General features: G+C 41.4%; 1 long non-coding RNA gene across 1 annotated transcript in view; it reads left to right on the forward strand.

The window, feature by feature from the left end:
• The first annotated feature begins 313 nt into the window (after positions 1-313).
• The window catches only part of LOC132360469 (uncharacterized), a 122,739-nt gene continuing 106,847 nt past the window's right edge, over positions 314-16,205 (forward strand). The window contains exons 1-2 of the long non-coding RNA XR_009501111.1: positions 314-434; positions 2,042-2,080. This is a non-coding gene — a long non-coding RNA (uncharacterized LOC132360469). The remainder of the gene's footprint in view (positions 435-2,041; positions 2,081-16,205) is intronic.

Below are 16,205 nucleotides of genomic sequence, written 5' to 3' on the forward strand. Positions count from 1 at the left end.
TCATCTGGTATATAGACCTCTTCCTTTTCATCTTGTCTATCTTTCTGTGAATGTGGTTTTTGTTCCACAGGCTGCATGATTGTAGTTCTTCTTGCTTCTGGTGTCTGCCCTCTGGTGGATGAGGCTATCTTAGAGGCTTGATGGGAGGGGCTGGTGGTGGGTAGAGCTGACTGTTGCTCTGGTGGGCAGAGCTCAGTAAATGTTTAATCCACTTGACTGTTGATGGGTGGGGCTGGGTTCCCTCCCTGTTGGTTGTTTGGCCTGAGGCAACCCAACACTGGAAACTACCTGGGCTCTTTAGTGGGGCTAATGACAGACTCTGGGAGGGCTCACACCAAGGAGTACTTCCCAGAACTTCTGCTGCCAGTGTCCTTGTCCCCACGGTGAAACAGAGCCACCCCCCGCCTCTGCAGGAGACCCTCCAACACTAGCAGGTAGGTCTGTTTCGGTCTCCCCTGGGGTCACTGCTCCTTCCCCTGGGTCCCGATGTACACACTACTTTGTGTGTGCCCTCCAAGAGTGGGGTCTCTGTTTCCCCCAGTCCTGTCGAAGTCCTGCGATCAATTCCCACTAGGCTTCAAAGTCTGATTCTCTATGAATTCCTCCTCCCGTTTCCGGACCCTTAGTTTTGGAAGCCTGATGTCGGGCTCAGAACCTTCACTCCAGTGGGTGGACTTCTGTGGTATAAGTGTCCGCCAATCTGTGAGTCACCCACCCACCAGTTATGGGATTTGATTTTACTCTGATTGAGCCCCTCCTACCGTCTCATTGTGGCTTCTTCTTTGTCTTTGGATGTGGGGTATCTTTTTTGGTGAGTTTCAGTGTCTTCCTGTCGATGATTGTCCAGCAGCTAGTTGTGATTCTGGTGTTCTCGCAAGAGGGAGCGAGAGCACGTCCTTCTACTCCACCATCTTGGTTCCTCTTCTCCTGTAGATTTGTTTCTGATGTATCTGTGGTGAGTAAGGTGATCTCCACGTCTTAGTCTTCTGCCATCTTGAAGCTCTCCTCCCCTCTTTTTTTTTTTTCATTCATTTGTTTATTTGGCTGCACCAGGTTTTAGTTGTGGCACGTGGGATCTTTAGTTGCGTCATGCGGGATCTTTAGAACCTGCATGCTGCAACTAAAAGATCCTGTATGCCGCAACTAAAGCCTCAACTGAAGTTCAGCTCCTCTTCGCTTATGAAACTAAAGAAACAACTTGTCTGCTTCCCACAGCCAACATACAATTGGGAGACAGGCATAGGGTGACTGCTATGGACATTCCTGCCCAAAGAGGGGGTAATTGGATGGCACAAAAAGTCACTGGTATTTCAGAAATAGCAATTCTGGAATCCAGCTGGTCAAATGTCAGTTATTCCTTGATTCAGTGTAAAGGCCTGGGAATAACTCTCCATGGCTCTCAGGTCTGCCGTCTGGGCTTTTAGGTTCCTTTTTTTTGAGTCATCCTTCCTTTTTTTTTTTTTTTTTTTTATTTTTTTAAATAAACTTTTAATTTTAGAATATTTCCGGATTTACAGAAATTTGGGCAGGGTACTCATCCTCTCCAAGCCTCAGTTTCATTATCTTGCTTACTTCATTTGGAATGTCCTCTAATATTTTTCACCCACTTGCTTTTCCAAACTAGAAAACTCTTAATTAATTTTCCAGTCATTTTTTTCCAGGGTACATTCCTTGCCCAAATCATGCTCAGTGTGGAGTTACAGTCTCCTGCCACATGTTCCCTCAGCCTCCTGTCACCCAAATGAACACAGTGTATTGGAATTATTTATGTTCCAGTCTCTTGTCTGTTGTTTTTCAGCACCTTGAGGGCTGGAGTCCAAATCAGTGTCTGAAAGAGAGAAGACATTTAAATATTTCCTGAATAAATTGAATACATTAAAAATTAATTTTTAAATGAATATATGGTAAATGTATACATTCATGTAAATATCATCACAATCAGGATCCAAAACAGTTTCAGCATCCCATGAAATTTCTTTGTGCTAGCCCTTCCTCCACCCCCAAACCCTGGCAACCACCAATCTATTTTCTATCCCTACAGGTTTGCCTTTTCCTGATGTCATATAAGTGGGATGGTACAGTAAGTGGCCTTTTGAGACTGATTTCTTTTGCTCAGTATGATGCCTTTAAGATTCATCAGAATTGCTGTGTATTTCAATAGTTCATGACATTTTATTGCTGAGTCATATTCCATTATATGGATATACCCCTGTTTGTTTATCCATTCACCCATTGGAAGGCACTGGGTTAATTTGTTGGAGGAGGTAATCGAGAGGATGTGACCACTAGTTAACCCAAGAGCTGGACCTGGGTAATCAGCAGCTCCTCACCCCCTCTCCTCTCCTGTCCTTGGAATGTATGTTTTGCCAACCGTTCCCACAGTGGGAGCTGTTGAGACCATCTGGACAGTATGTGTGACTGAATCCAATTAAGGCCTCTATATAAACTTTTAAGATGCTGGCAGGTGGGTGTGGAGATCTACTTATCTTGTGGCCACCCAAGACAAGCCTTGTATTTGAGTTTCCTTGATTATTAGGCCTGTCACCTACCAATTGGGAGTGATCTGCCTCTTTCTTCCGTCTCTCCCTGCCCTCTGTGTATGAGGCCAGTTTGCAAACCAACATAAAACTACTTTTCAGTGATTATGAATAGAACTGTGATAAAAATTCATTTAAACAGGTTTTTGGGTGAACATGAGTTTTCATTTCTGTAGGCTAAATACCTTAGAGTGGTATTTCTGCATTATATGGTATATATATGTTTAACTTTATAAAGAACAGCAAATTGTTTTCCAAAGTACCATATCATTTTACATTCCCACAGTAATACATCAGAAATTTAGTTTCCTGTGAATCTTTTCCAATACTTGGTATTGTTAGTATTTTTTTGGAATCATTTTAATAGATGTGTAATGGTATCTCATATGGTTTTAATTTGCTTTTCCTTAATGGTTAATGATGTTGAACATGTTTTCATATTGCTTATTTGTTTTCCATATGTTCTTTTTGTTGAAGTGTCTATTCAGTTCTTTTGCCCATTTTTTTCAAATAAATTTATTTATTTTTTTAATCTGTTGGCTGCGATGGGTCTTCCCTGCTGCATCGGGCTTTCTCTAGTTGCGGTGAGCTGGGGCTACTCTTCGTTGCCGTGTGCGGGCTTCTCATTGTGGTGGCTTCTCTTGTTGCAGAGCACGGGCTCTAGAGCGCAGGCTCAGTAGTTGTGGCGCAGGGGCTTAGTTGCTCTGCGGCATGTGGGATCTTTCTGGACCAGGGCTTGAACCCGTGTCCTCCTGCATTGGCAGGCGGATTCTTAACCACTGTGCCACCAGGGAAGCCCTGCCCATTTTAAAATTGTGTTGTTTATATTATTACTGTTGAGTTTTGAGAGTTTTTTATTCATTCTGGGTACAGGTCCTTTGATGTTATATATTAGAAATATTTCCTCCAGTCTATAACTTGTCTTTCCATTATCTTAACAGTGTCTTTTGTAGAGCAAAATTTTACAATTTTGATAAAGCCCAATTTATCATTTTTTCCTAATGGATAGTGCTTTTGGAGTAATATCCATGAATTTTTTGCCTAAAGATTTTTTCCTATGTTTCCTTCTAAAGGCTGTATAGTTTTACATTTTACATTTGTATCTTTGATCCATTTTGAGTTATTTTTGTATAAGGTGTGAGGGATAGGTCAAAATCCAATTGTTCTGGCCTTTGAAGTCATACAAAATAAATGTAATTTCTTCTATAAGAGTGTCTGCAATTGCAAATTCATTTCCTACTACAAAGAAGAAAAAAATACTGGGTCTCACTAATATCAATGGCAAATACAAAAAAACCATAGGAATAAACTTCAAAAGAGATTCCAAGACCTGTGTGAAGAAAACTTCAAACCATTTTTTGAGAATGTAAGAAAAATGGAAACAAATGGGGAAGGATACAATGAGAAGACAATATTGTAAAAATGTTGATTCTGTCAAATTAATCATGAGATGTAATGTCATTCTCATTCAAACCCCAGTAATTTTACATTTCACAGAGGATGTTTTGCAGATTGGGCTTTCCAGGAAGCTGATTGAGCCTGAGGTTAGCATGCAGGGCATTTGTTTGGGAGTGCTTGTGGACTCTGGAAAGGGGGGGGTGGGGAGAAGCAGGGCTGGACAGGGGGAGAAGTTGGTCTGCAGAGCAGTCCCAAAGAAGGTTTCCCCTGTCGCCATGGGGAGCCCTGGCACTACGTTGAATCCTCAGTTATACCAAGTTGGGACTAGGCAGCTGGTGTTTATAATGCACTCCTCACCCCCAGTCAGTCAGTCATCAAATGCAGGCTACTTCTGGAAGGAGGCCTCCTCAAAGGTGTGACAGTTTTCTTCAGCTCAGGGCTCACAGCTGAGGGCCATCTTCTGGCAGCCCTCCCAGAAGCTGGAAGAATAAGTATTTCTGAAGGAGGATCTTGGTGGCTCGTTACAGCATCCACCACATGGAGGAAATTGGACAAAAGTCCTGTCTGTAAAGTTTATCTGAAATAATAAATGTGATAGAAGACTTCATACAATTTTAACAAAGAAGAGTTATGTGGGAAGTCTTGCCCCATAAGATACAGTCCACAGTACTACGAAGCAACCTACAATGGTGAAAAGAGCAAATTATTAGCATAGGCATAGATAGATTAGTCAGTGGAACAAAAATACAAGACCAGAACCAGACCTTTTGTTCATAAAATGTGGCTTCTCGCTGTATTAGGAATGAATGATTACTCAATAAATGGTATTGGGACAGGGCTTCCCTGGTGGCGCAGTGGTTAGGAATCCACCTGCCAGTGCAGGTGACACGGGTTCGAGCCCTGGTCTGGGAAGATCCCACATGCCGCGGAGCAACTAAGCCCATGCGCCACAACTACTGAGCCTGCGATCTAGAGCCCGTGCTCCACAACAAGAGAAGCCACCGCAATGAGAAACCCTCGCACTGCAACAAAGAGTAGCCTCCCCTCACTGCAACTAGAGAAAGCCCCCGCGCAACAACGAAGACCCAACGCAGCCAAAAATAAAAAAATAAAATTAAAAAAAAAATGTTATTGGGACAAAAATGAAGTTAGATTCCCTAACTCATACCTTACACTAAAGTTAATGTTAAATGGATTCAAGTCCATCTCAATGTGAAAAAGAAAACTTAATAGTACTAGAAAAAAATGTAATAGTGAAAGTGGAAAAGGACTTTCTAAGCATGATGTCAAAGGCAGAATCTATAAAAGAAAAATATGAACTCCAAATAAGATTAACATTTCATGGTAATAAACCTACTATAATTCACAAATCTAGTATTGACTGAAAGCTTATTATGTGCCAGTTACTGTTATCAGGACTTGGTATGAATTGCCATCTAGCCCTATCATAGGGCACTATTATGTCCCCTATTTTATCAGTGAGGAAACTGAGAACTAGAAAAGTCAAGAAATGTACCCAAGTTCACAAAATGAGGACACAGAAAAGCCAAGATTTGAACCCAACCCACTGTGTTCAAACTCGCTGTGCTATAAACAAATGTAAAAAACAATGACAACCTAGGAAAAACATCTGTGTCATCAAAGGCAAAAGGTGACTATCCCTACTTTAAAAAGGTTTGTTACGAATCAATATTGGATATGTGAATACTCCAATGGAACATTCAAGAGTCCAAGGTAAAGCTGAAGAAGAATGACTAATAAACATATGAGAAGAGCTTCAACTTCACAATCTCACAAGTGAGGAGAAAACAAAGAATGCAAACAAGGAGAAAACATTTTTCTTTTGACCCTTAAGCCAAGAGTAAGAAGGCTGCTGTCCTGGAATGGTGAGAGTAAGGACATGGCCACTGTCATATAGCTAGTGAGAGGGTTGAGAAGCACCAATTTTTCAAGGTGCTATTTGACAATATTTATCAAAAGCTTTGACCCAATAATGCTATTGATAGCAATTTATCTTTAGAAAACATGAAAAAATATATATGATATATATACTTTTTTACTCTGGTGCTGTAAGTATAATAAGAGTTTGTAAAAATACATATATATATATATTTCAACTACTATACTATACTGTCATTAATGATGATAATGCATATCTAAATTAGCCTAGTAAGTTGTTAAGGTTTTTTATTGAGTGAAAAAAGGTAAGTATAGTGTCACATTTTTGTAAATATAGCTATAGATATAATAATCTGGATAGATAAATCTAGAATGTTAGCAATACTTATTTTTAGATGGTAGGATCATGGAAGTTTTTCTCTTTTTGCTTATCTTTATATTCTTATTTTTCTGCTATAAATGTGTATGTCTTGTGTAATATAAATTTTGGTGCTTGATGTCAAAGTTTTGAGTAGATTTTCTTAAATCTGAAGTCTTGAAAATAGAAAACAGCAGTCACATTCCTTGCTGGACATTTAAAATTCTATAAAATGTGTTTCAGCTTGCTTCATTTTTTTGGTTTCAATTTGGTTCATTTAAAAAATTTCAAGTTGGATCATTTTTTGCATGGGTCCTTTGTGTTTGTTTGCTCCCTGTACCTAGAAAACTTGCCCTTTCATTTGGTAAGTAAAGCAGTCAGAGAACAAAGTTACCAATGTAATTTGAGTAGGTGTGGATCAGAATGAATTAGCCTACTGGACATTGTTTGGGACTGTTTTTCAAGATCCTTACTTTTTTTTTTTTTAGTCTTTTGTATTCAGAGAAGATTGAAAGCCTAAGTGGGAGAGGAAGGCTTTCTGGTTCTCAGGTTTTTTAAAATGCAGATCTCGAAGGCCTGAGATTGAGTTTCCTCAGCATGACAGGAACAGAATTTGGTGGAAAAAGCAAGCAAATCACGTTGGCCGAGATATTATCCCTGTGGTCCCTCCATCTCCACAAGTGTCCTGGGCTTTCTGTGCTCTTCTCTGTCAAACACCCCTCTGCCCTTTCTCTACTTCTTTTTCCTCCAAGCTCCCTAAACTGCCAGTGTCCTTGAATTTGGACATCTTCCCAAAGAAAGTAGAATTGCCTAGGGAAGTAAGGAGAGAAAATGAGAATTTATTTTCCAGTTTTCAGGGGCTATTTTTAGTGAGACAGATAGCTCAAGGCCTGTGGCAAGTTTGTGTGTGTGTGTGTGTATGTGGTGCTTTGTTTTGTTTTTGTGCATACATGCATTGCCCTAATGCCGTATCTCTTTTCCATCTGTCACCTACCACCCCACTGCCAAACTGGCTACACACTCTTCTCATCCTGACAAGATTCCTAACTGGGTAGCAGTCATAACAAAGAGGAGGGAAGAATGAGATACAGGCAGTAGTGCTGTCATCAACACTGGGTGCAAAAGAATATCTGTGTTCTGTTGGGATGTCAAGATACCTATAGATATTCCTGTTCTCTTCTGATTCATTCATTCATTCATTCTTTCATTTATTCATCCATTCCCTAAACATGAATGTCGTTCCTATATATGTCAGACACTCTACCAGGCCAATGGGATAGATGGATAAGCCTACTTCCAGCCCTCAAGAAGTGCACAGTCTAAAGCCAAGATTCCCAAATCTGTATGCTCAAAATCACTTGAAGACTTTTGGAAGAATACAGATTTCTGGGCCCCATCTCAGACCTTCTGAATCTAAATTCCCAAGGGAAAGGTTCAGAAATTGGTGTTTTAACCAACTTTCCCAGATAATTCTGTTCTATTAGCACTGGCTTGAGGACCAAAGTTAGGAAACCACTAGTAAGAGTTCATTTCATTTTTCAAGAAAGAAAAAAAGAAAATTAAGAACTGAATTGCAGTGTAATTGTCAGGCCAGCCAGTTCTTCCTCTATCCTCTCCTTCCTACCATTTCTCCTCCTGTGAGCATCCAAGTCAAGGATGGCTTTTTGGTTTTCTGTTGCCGTGTAACAAGCTGCCCCCCGAACTTAGTGCCTTACAACAACAACAGTTTCTTACTTTTGACAATTCTGTGGGTTGATTGAGATCAGCTGGGTGGTTCTTCTGTTCCGCAGGGTGTAGCTGAGGTCACTCAGGGGGCTGCATTTAGCTGGGAGCTCCACTGAGGCCATAATGTCCAGGATGGTGTATCATCCTCTGAGAGTCCCTCTCCACATGCTGTCTCAGGATTCAGTAATCTAGCCCAGGCCTCTTTACCACTTCTGCAGCTGACTTCCAAAAGAGACAAGCTGATGCTGACAGTTCTTTTAAGGCCTGGGCTCAGAAGTTTCAGAGCATTACTTCTGCATCATTCCATGCATTCTGCTGTCAAAGCAAGACACAGGGCCAATGCAGGTTCAAGGAGAGAGAAGTAGACTCACCTTTCATTGAGAGGAGCAGGGAAAAATTTGTGGTCATCTTTCATCCACCATAGATTAAAAAAATCCATGGGAATTTTTATGCTGATTTATAAGGCCTATACGCCCATTGACTGCACAGATGACTTCAGGCTAGGGGTTTCGGATGCAGTTTTAGAAATCAGTCAGCTTAGACCAAGACCTTGGCTAGTTGTACAAGTGGCCATAAATGAACAATAAAATTTAATAGGGACCGGCTATAAATACAAGATGGGTCACTCCATTGTGACTACATTAAAAAAAAAAAAAAAGAGCTAAAGATAAATAATGGACAAACAAGGCATGGGAATGTAATCTAGCCAAATCTCTTTGTCAAAAAAGGCTAGCATGATATTGGGTATATCTAGAAATTCTAAAGCATGGTTAAACCTTGACTAGAATATCATCTTCAGTTTTGGTCCTTATGTTGAAGAGTCAGAGTTGTTCAGGCTAGGAATAGAAATGATTCTTTTCTTTCTCCATCATGTCCTGGGGCCTGGACTTGATTAGGGAATCCAGGCTATCCTGTGCTCTGGGCAATGAGAAGTTTGGATGAGAGGAGAAAGAGACGGTGGAGTGCCAGGCCATCAGCCACCATTGACTCTGTGCATCCAGAACTTAGGATGTAAATTAGGTCATGTGCCTTCTCTGTTCCACCTTCTTTTGGCTACTCCGCTTATTCAGAGTAAAGCCAGAGTCCTTGCAAGAGCCTACAAGGCTCCTCCTAGTCTGGCCTCCACACCTGACTTCACCTTCTACAGATATTCTCCTTTCTCATTCCACTCCCATCAGAGTAGCCTTTGTGCTCTTTCTTGGAAATGCCGACACACACTCACCTCTAGGCCTTTGCACTCAATCTTCCCTCTGCCTGAGACACCCCTTCTGCAGATCCCTGCATAGCTCATAGCCTCCCTTCTCTCAGGTCCTGCTTATATTTAGGCCATCACCCTGCATAAGGCAGTCAGTTCCCCCATCCCCTTCGTACTCCCTATCCACACTACCATGCTTTGCTTTCCTCCCTGTAATTATAGGCATATGACATGCATTTATTTCATTGTTTATATGTTTGTTGTCTTCCCCCATTAGCATGTTAACTTCAGGAAAGCAGCAGCCCTGTTTTGTCTCCTGTTATATCTTCAGTGGCCCTAGCAGTGCCTGGCATCTTCTAGCTACTCAGAAAGGGTTTTTTAAATAAATGAATGAATCTCCTTGTGAGCTTTAGGGAACTAAATGCAAGGCCTGGGTCATAGTGGCCCTTCCATGAATACTTATTGAATCGACTTGTTCGCCAGTTAAACCCAGGAGACCTAAGTTTAAGTCCCTGTTCTCTTTTGTGACTTTGGGCAAGTGTTTAGCCTCTTCATGTCTATATCTCATCAGACATCTCCTCTATAAAACTAAAAATTTTAAAGAATCCTAGATGAGGAAGTGTTTTGTAAGGAAAATTACCAATGGTCCTGTATTATTCATTGAGGGTCTTGCCTGCTGCTCAAGGCAAAAGAATTGCAGCCCACTCTCTCAGTTCAATTCTTTGTGTCCTGCTGGTGGGAAGGGGTAATATCAACCCAGCTCACTGTTAATGCATGAGGAGGTAAGGGCAATGCTGGGATTCTCAGAGGGGAGGGAAAGATGGGTGAGTAGAGATGGCAATGTCCCGGACACAGGGAGATGTGGGTTTTATCACTGTCAGAGTGGGTTAAAACACATGTCAGGAATTCTTGGGCAGGGATTTATTAGGGTTTTGAATCCCTCTTCTGGTAGAAGTGGTGGTTATTTTCTAAAATGGTCATGAATATAGCAGGAGCATGGGCTTAGGTGTCAAATTACCTAGGTTTGAATTTCATTTCACCACTTTTCACCACAGGCAAATCACTTAATCTTTTAAAATCCCAGTTTCACTTCTGTACTGTCTACTTTGCTGGGCCATTATGAAGATTAGATGAAATATTTCAGGCAAAGTGGCTGGAACATATACATGTTCATTAGTATTATCAGCATTATTACTATCATCAGGAATAGCAGTAGAGTAGTAATAGTATTCTCATATCTACCACTTAGTAACTTAAATCCTCTGAGTCTCATTTTCCATTCAGTAAAATGGGATGGTAATCCACATTACATGGCTGTTATTGCACCTTCCTTTGGAAACCAGATGATGGTGTATGTTAAAGAAATTTGTATATGTGTAAGCTTTATCCAGATGTTAGTTATTACTGAATGTTACGATTCATCTACTGTCACCAACCCCAGGGACCCAGCTCCATCTCCCCTCCCCCATGGAACACATACGATGTTTCCTTAGCCCTGGTTTTGGCCTCACAGTCTCCAGTCCTTCCATTTGCAGTCAGATAATCCTCTGGACTTGAGGGGACCAAGAACCTCAGTCCCAGATGCAGGATAAATACAGGCCTTTCTCTTATCAAGTTTCCATGAGGGACCCTAGAGGCCATGGTGGAGGGACATACTTTAAGAGCTACCACTGCAGACCTGAGGGTTGTCAAAACTGTCAATAAAGAAGGTTGTCAAGCTTCTCTCCCTGAGGTTTTTAAATATAAGGGTCTTGCCTGAGGATGGAGTCTGAATTATATGACCTCGCAAGATCACATCTCATTAATATTCCATGTCACTTCCCAAGTTTGTATAGGCTCTCTTTTGGAAAGTAAGGCCCTTCAGTAATTAGACATCTGAAGGAACTGAGCATTCATTATCTGAGCATTAATTCTGAAGGCAGATCAGGGGATTCTGCAATTTCAAATCATTTTGGTAAATGGTCATTTGATTATTATCCAACTGATGGAATTATAAAGACATCTTTGAACTCCATCTTTGTTTACATCCCTGTTCTTAGGGTTTCTGTGTATAAAGGTCTTTGATTAACTTGCTGTAAGGATGCTCTGTTGAATTTTCTTTGTAGACATGTCTGTTCCCCCTGTGATATAGAGAGCTCCTATAGGCTAGAAATCTGTCTTGTCCTTGTGTGTCTCTCACTGCCTGTCACTACACAGGGTATCAGTAGTACAAAGTAAATGTTTTGTTTTCTTTTTAATAAACAAATGAATAAAACTGCAGAGGAATTAGTGAATTGATTGTGGCCACATTTGGGATTGCTACTAAAAAATGTAAGCCTCCTTCTTGGATTTGCTTTGTGGTTATCTGTTATCTGAAAACAAAATAATTGACAAACATTTTCAAGCAGACTTTTCTTATAATTCTGAATTAATTTTAATGACGTTAAGTACACTTCTGGAGTTTGCAGAAGTCATTTCAGCATGTGGGTTTTATCCAAAGAGGATAGACTAAGACTCTCTTTCCATACCATTTAGAAAATGGGACAGAAGAAGGTCCCTAGTCATGTTAGCAGTGAAAGTACAAATAAATTCATGTTCCAGACCTATGTCCTGTGCTTCTTCATCTGGGTAAAATGAAAATATCTGGCAAAAAATTGACTCGATAAGTATAGTTCCATTTTTCTGAGCCAGGAGTTTCTTGAAAGGCGGTGGTAGATTGAAGTCACAAGATTTGAATTTTGATTCTGATTTTAATGCCGTGGACCTCAGTTTCTGTGTGGGTATAATGCGGGTGGAGTGGAGAGGGGAAGCTCTAATGTTTTATGACTCAATGCCTGGTTTCTGGTAACCCACCCACCAGAGAGTGGAAATAGCAGGAATTTATGGCTCTGACTGAATTCCTTGAGACCAGAGTGCCTCACAGCACCTAACGTGTGAGAAGTGGCAAGGGGTGTCTATTGCTTCGTGGGTTCCTGGCTGAGAGTCACGGTGGTTTGGGCACTGGCTTTGAGGACAGGCTGAATTGGGTTCTTTCCTCAGACCTGCTGCCCATTAGCCTTATCACTCTATGTATGTGAACAGTTCTAAGACATCGTGAAATCTTAATATTTTCGTTTCATTGAAAAGTGGGAATAAAAATAGTGCCCCTAGTACAGGGTTGTTGAAAGGACTGAAATGATGAGGTATGTAAGATTATGTAAGAAGCACCTGACGCACAGATAATAGTTGTTAATGTGGTGGTGACGGATGGAGATGGTGACAACCGTGATGGTTAACTGAAAGAAACAAGGATGTCGGTTTCCTTATCGGCCTCTTAGACTGCGGAGAGGATGAAGTGAGTTCATGTTTGCAAAGGAGTTAGCAGAATACCTGGCACACTGTAATTGCTATTAAAGTGTTCATGTTTTCAAGAAAAATACATAAGTTTCCCACACTCTCCAATATAGATCAAACTTCCACTGCATGAAGCTGGCAGAGAAGGAAGGCGTTTGCTGCCATTGAGACATTTTCTGGGCAAGGTTGTTCAGTTTCATGATTAAGAAGGAATGACTCATTCCCTCCTGGATGTGCTGTTGCCTGTAAAGACTACAGGTGCTCTGCCAGAGTATACCAAACACTTTTTTCTTCTCCTTTTTCCTCACGCTCCCCCTCCTTTTGTGTTCTTTTTTTTCCTCTTTTTGGTTCATAGTCAAGTAACTTTCCCTCTGCTGTGATCTTCCCCCTCACATCTGCTCTTATCCTTCCTTTGCTGCTAAGCCACGTGAGTCATGAGGACCGCTCCGACAGAGGTGCAACTGTTCTTTGGCCATCAAAGGGCTTCTCATGCCCTGCTCCGAGTCACACGGTAATGCTGCAAATGCCAGCTCAAATGCTAGCGCAAAGTCGGACCCCCTTTCATCTCTCCCTTTTGAAGAGCTTCTTTGTGGGGAGTCTCCTCATGAATACTATCGTGAGATAGAGTGCATTTTCACCCATTTGTTTTGCTTTTCTTTCTCGTTCCTTATGGAAGGGGTGGGAAGTTGGACTCAGAGAAAACTCCTGCTACAGCTGAGGGAGGCTCCCATGAAACTGCACCACTAAGTTGGGTTAGAAATGAGGTGATTTCCCAGAAGGGCAGGTTTGTCACACCCATTGTCTTATTCAGAAGACCTCATCTGTTCAGATTTCATTCGCACCTTATAGGTAACTCATGTGACCCCCCCCCCCCAAGGATTATGGACTTGTCTTTAAAATCTATGGATTTTCTTATGTGATATTTGTGAATCTGAATTAGGTTTATCGCATCAGATTTTTGTGTTTTAAATGTTTTAAACTGGTTTGCTGTGAACCACAATAATACCCCAGGCTCAAACTTATTTAGAGAGCATGTCAGATTCTGGGAATAATCCCAGCAGCCAGTCCTTCTGTCAGAGCTTTTGTAAAGAGCTTTTTTTCCTCACATAAGTAAACAATCGAAAATGAGATTAACATTCCTTCTAAGCCCCAGCATTTAACTCATCATTTTTACTTACTTGTTTACCCTCAGTCTAAAAGGTCTAACATAGATACAGTAATGTGGGAGAAATTAACTGTCTTCATTCCAGAACTGAGCTGATACCTTCTCAAGATGAGATGCTCCTGAAATGTTCTCAGGATAAGTGGGAAGAGCCTGAAGGATGGGCGATTTGGCCTTTTGTCTTATCCTAGTTATAACAAGCATCATTCCTTGTCCAGGTGCAGGTGTGTCAGCAACCATTGAAGGAGCAATAGACCATTTCTGCCTCTCTGCATCTGACCCCTAACCTGGACTGAGAACTGGTATTGAGCATCTACTGCATGTACACACATAGCGTACACTACCTGTAACCTTTCTGAGAACTCTGTGAAGTGTTATTATCCTAAGTCTGCAGGTAAAGAAACTGAGGCTCAAAAGAATCAAGTAACCTAACCAAGTACGGCAGATTGTAGTTTCAAAATATGGCTACAGCAGTATATCCTTATCTAGAAATGGCCTGTCCAGAATCTTGCCACTCCCCAATCCAGAGAAGTCCATTTTCTCTCCCCTTTAAATTTTTAAGCCTTTGTGATTGCCTCAACAAGTAGAATGTTGTAGAAATGATGCTGCATGACTTCTTAGGTTCGGCCAATGCAAGGTGACATTTTTCTGTCTAGCTCTTTCTCTCTCTTTAGGAATACTTACCATCGGAACCCAGCTATCATGTTGTGAGAAAGCTCGGGCCACATGGAGAGGCCACATGTAGATGTTCCAGCAAATAGCTTTGGCTAAGGTCCCAGCTAACAACCAGCACCAATTGCCAAGCCTTCTAATGATTCCAGCCCCCAGCCTCAAGCCATCCCAGCTTATGCCTAATGGAGCAGAGATAAGCTGACCCTGCCAATTCCTGCCCCTATTGCAGACTCATAAGCAAAATAAACATTGTTGTACTAAGATACTAAGTTTCAGCAGATGGCACTTCTAAATACACATTGCTTTGTCACAGCTACCTGTCTACCTCATTTTTTCTTCAAGCAAAAGAAATTGAACAGAAAGTTAATTGTGAAGATAGAAAATCTAAGTCATTTTATCAGAACAATCTAAATTAATTAATGGACCCCAAAGTCAAATGTTCTTGGTGATCAAGCATACAAGGTGATCAAGCCACAGGTTCTTAAAGTCTATGCCAGTGGTACCATCTCAGGGCAATTGCTTTACCCTGGGACTTTACCTGTAAGTGAGGAGGTTGGACTAAAGATCCTCTGCAGTTCTGCCCTGTGTAGTCACTGATGCTGTGTTAGCCTTACCCCAACCCATCCAATTGTTTGTGTTTCTGTCTCATCTGTTGTTAAGGCAGAAAGATTTCCCCAACCTCTTATGCTGTCTGTCCATTGGCTCCCCTGAGTCCTTATGGAGATATACCCAATTTTCTCAAGTGTCTCCCGAAATAAATTTCGGATCACACATCTATTCACACACATTACAAAAAATTAACAGTGAAACCAAGAGTTCTCATTTGGCAGAACAGCTGATGTGGCTAAGATAAAAGCAAGGCTGAACCTTGGATTCCAAAGTCTGGCGAGTGTCAGAAATTGTAGGAAACATACAATTATCTAGTCTGTCTCATGGCTGAGGAGCCCTATTGGTGTGATGGATGGCTAAATTAGTTTTACGATATTATTTCTGGCTTCAGTTCAGCTGAATCTAGGGACCCCAAGAGGCACACAAACTCTCTGCCATCTCTCTATTTTTGGGACCTATCCTTGCTATGTGGAAACAAATGTAATATCAACATGAAATATAAATTGAAAAGCTTCCCTTGGCTCTTTGTGTACTGCCTGGCTTTTTAGATCAGTTACTTGATTTCTATCACTTGTCTGCCATGCTCTTGAAGTCTTTGCTGTCTCAGTGTGCTATTTAGATGCTTAATGTCTCCTCTGTCGAAGCCCCGTTCCCTTGGAGCTGGTGTTAATGAGGTCTCAAGAAGTAGCGCTACATTTTGCAGCACAATTTCAGTTGCCCAGAGAGATGGATGGTATGAAACAGGCAAAAGGGATCCCTCAAGTTGGCTTGGAGAACAGGACCACCAGGAGCCCTGAGTGGAATTCAGTCAGGTGGTGCCGTGGAGTAGGGGAGCGGAGAGTGAGCCCTTTGACAGGAAAACAAATGGAAAGGGAAAGAAAATCAGACAAATGCCACTGTTCAAAAGGGGAGCTGGGAATAGAGGGGCATTACATTTGATCAGACTGAGGCTCCACGCTGCAATGGTTTTCTAATATTCTGGGGGAGATTTCCTTCTGACGTTGGACAGTGTCCTGATTTTAAGGTATCTCCTGAGGAAAGAAAGTTCCCTCTGTAGATTTGGGTGCCAGGATTAATCCCAGTTCTTATGATAGCCCTATTTGGGTGGTTAAAAAAAATGCATAGATAGCTGGTGATTATGCCTCCTTCCCTCGCCTGTCAGCTTGCATTACATGGCAGCTCTTTGCAGATAAAATTTTGGGAATAGTATTTCACTGTGTGTGCACGCATAAACACACACAGAGAGAAATCTGAGCACTGGAGGAAGTTTTAGATGAAGGTGTCCTTAAAAGTAGAAATTGCACCGTCTAAAAGGCACACAGCACGTCTGAGGGCTCT

Source organism: Balaenoptera ricei, chromosome 2 (genome assembly GCF_028023285.1).
Source record: "Balaenoptera ricei isolate mBalRic1 chromosome 2, mBalRic1.hap2, whole genome shotgun sequence".
Taxonomy (NCBI): domain Eukaryota; kingdom Metazoa; phylum Chordata; class Mammalia; order Artiodactyla; family Balaenopteridae; genus Balaenoptera; species Balaenoptera ricei.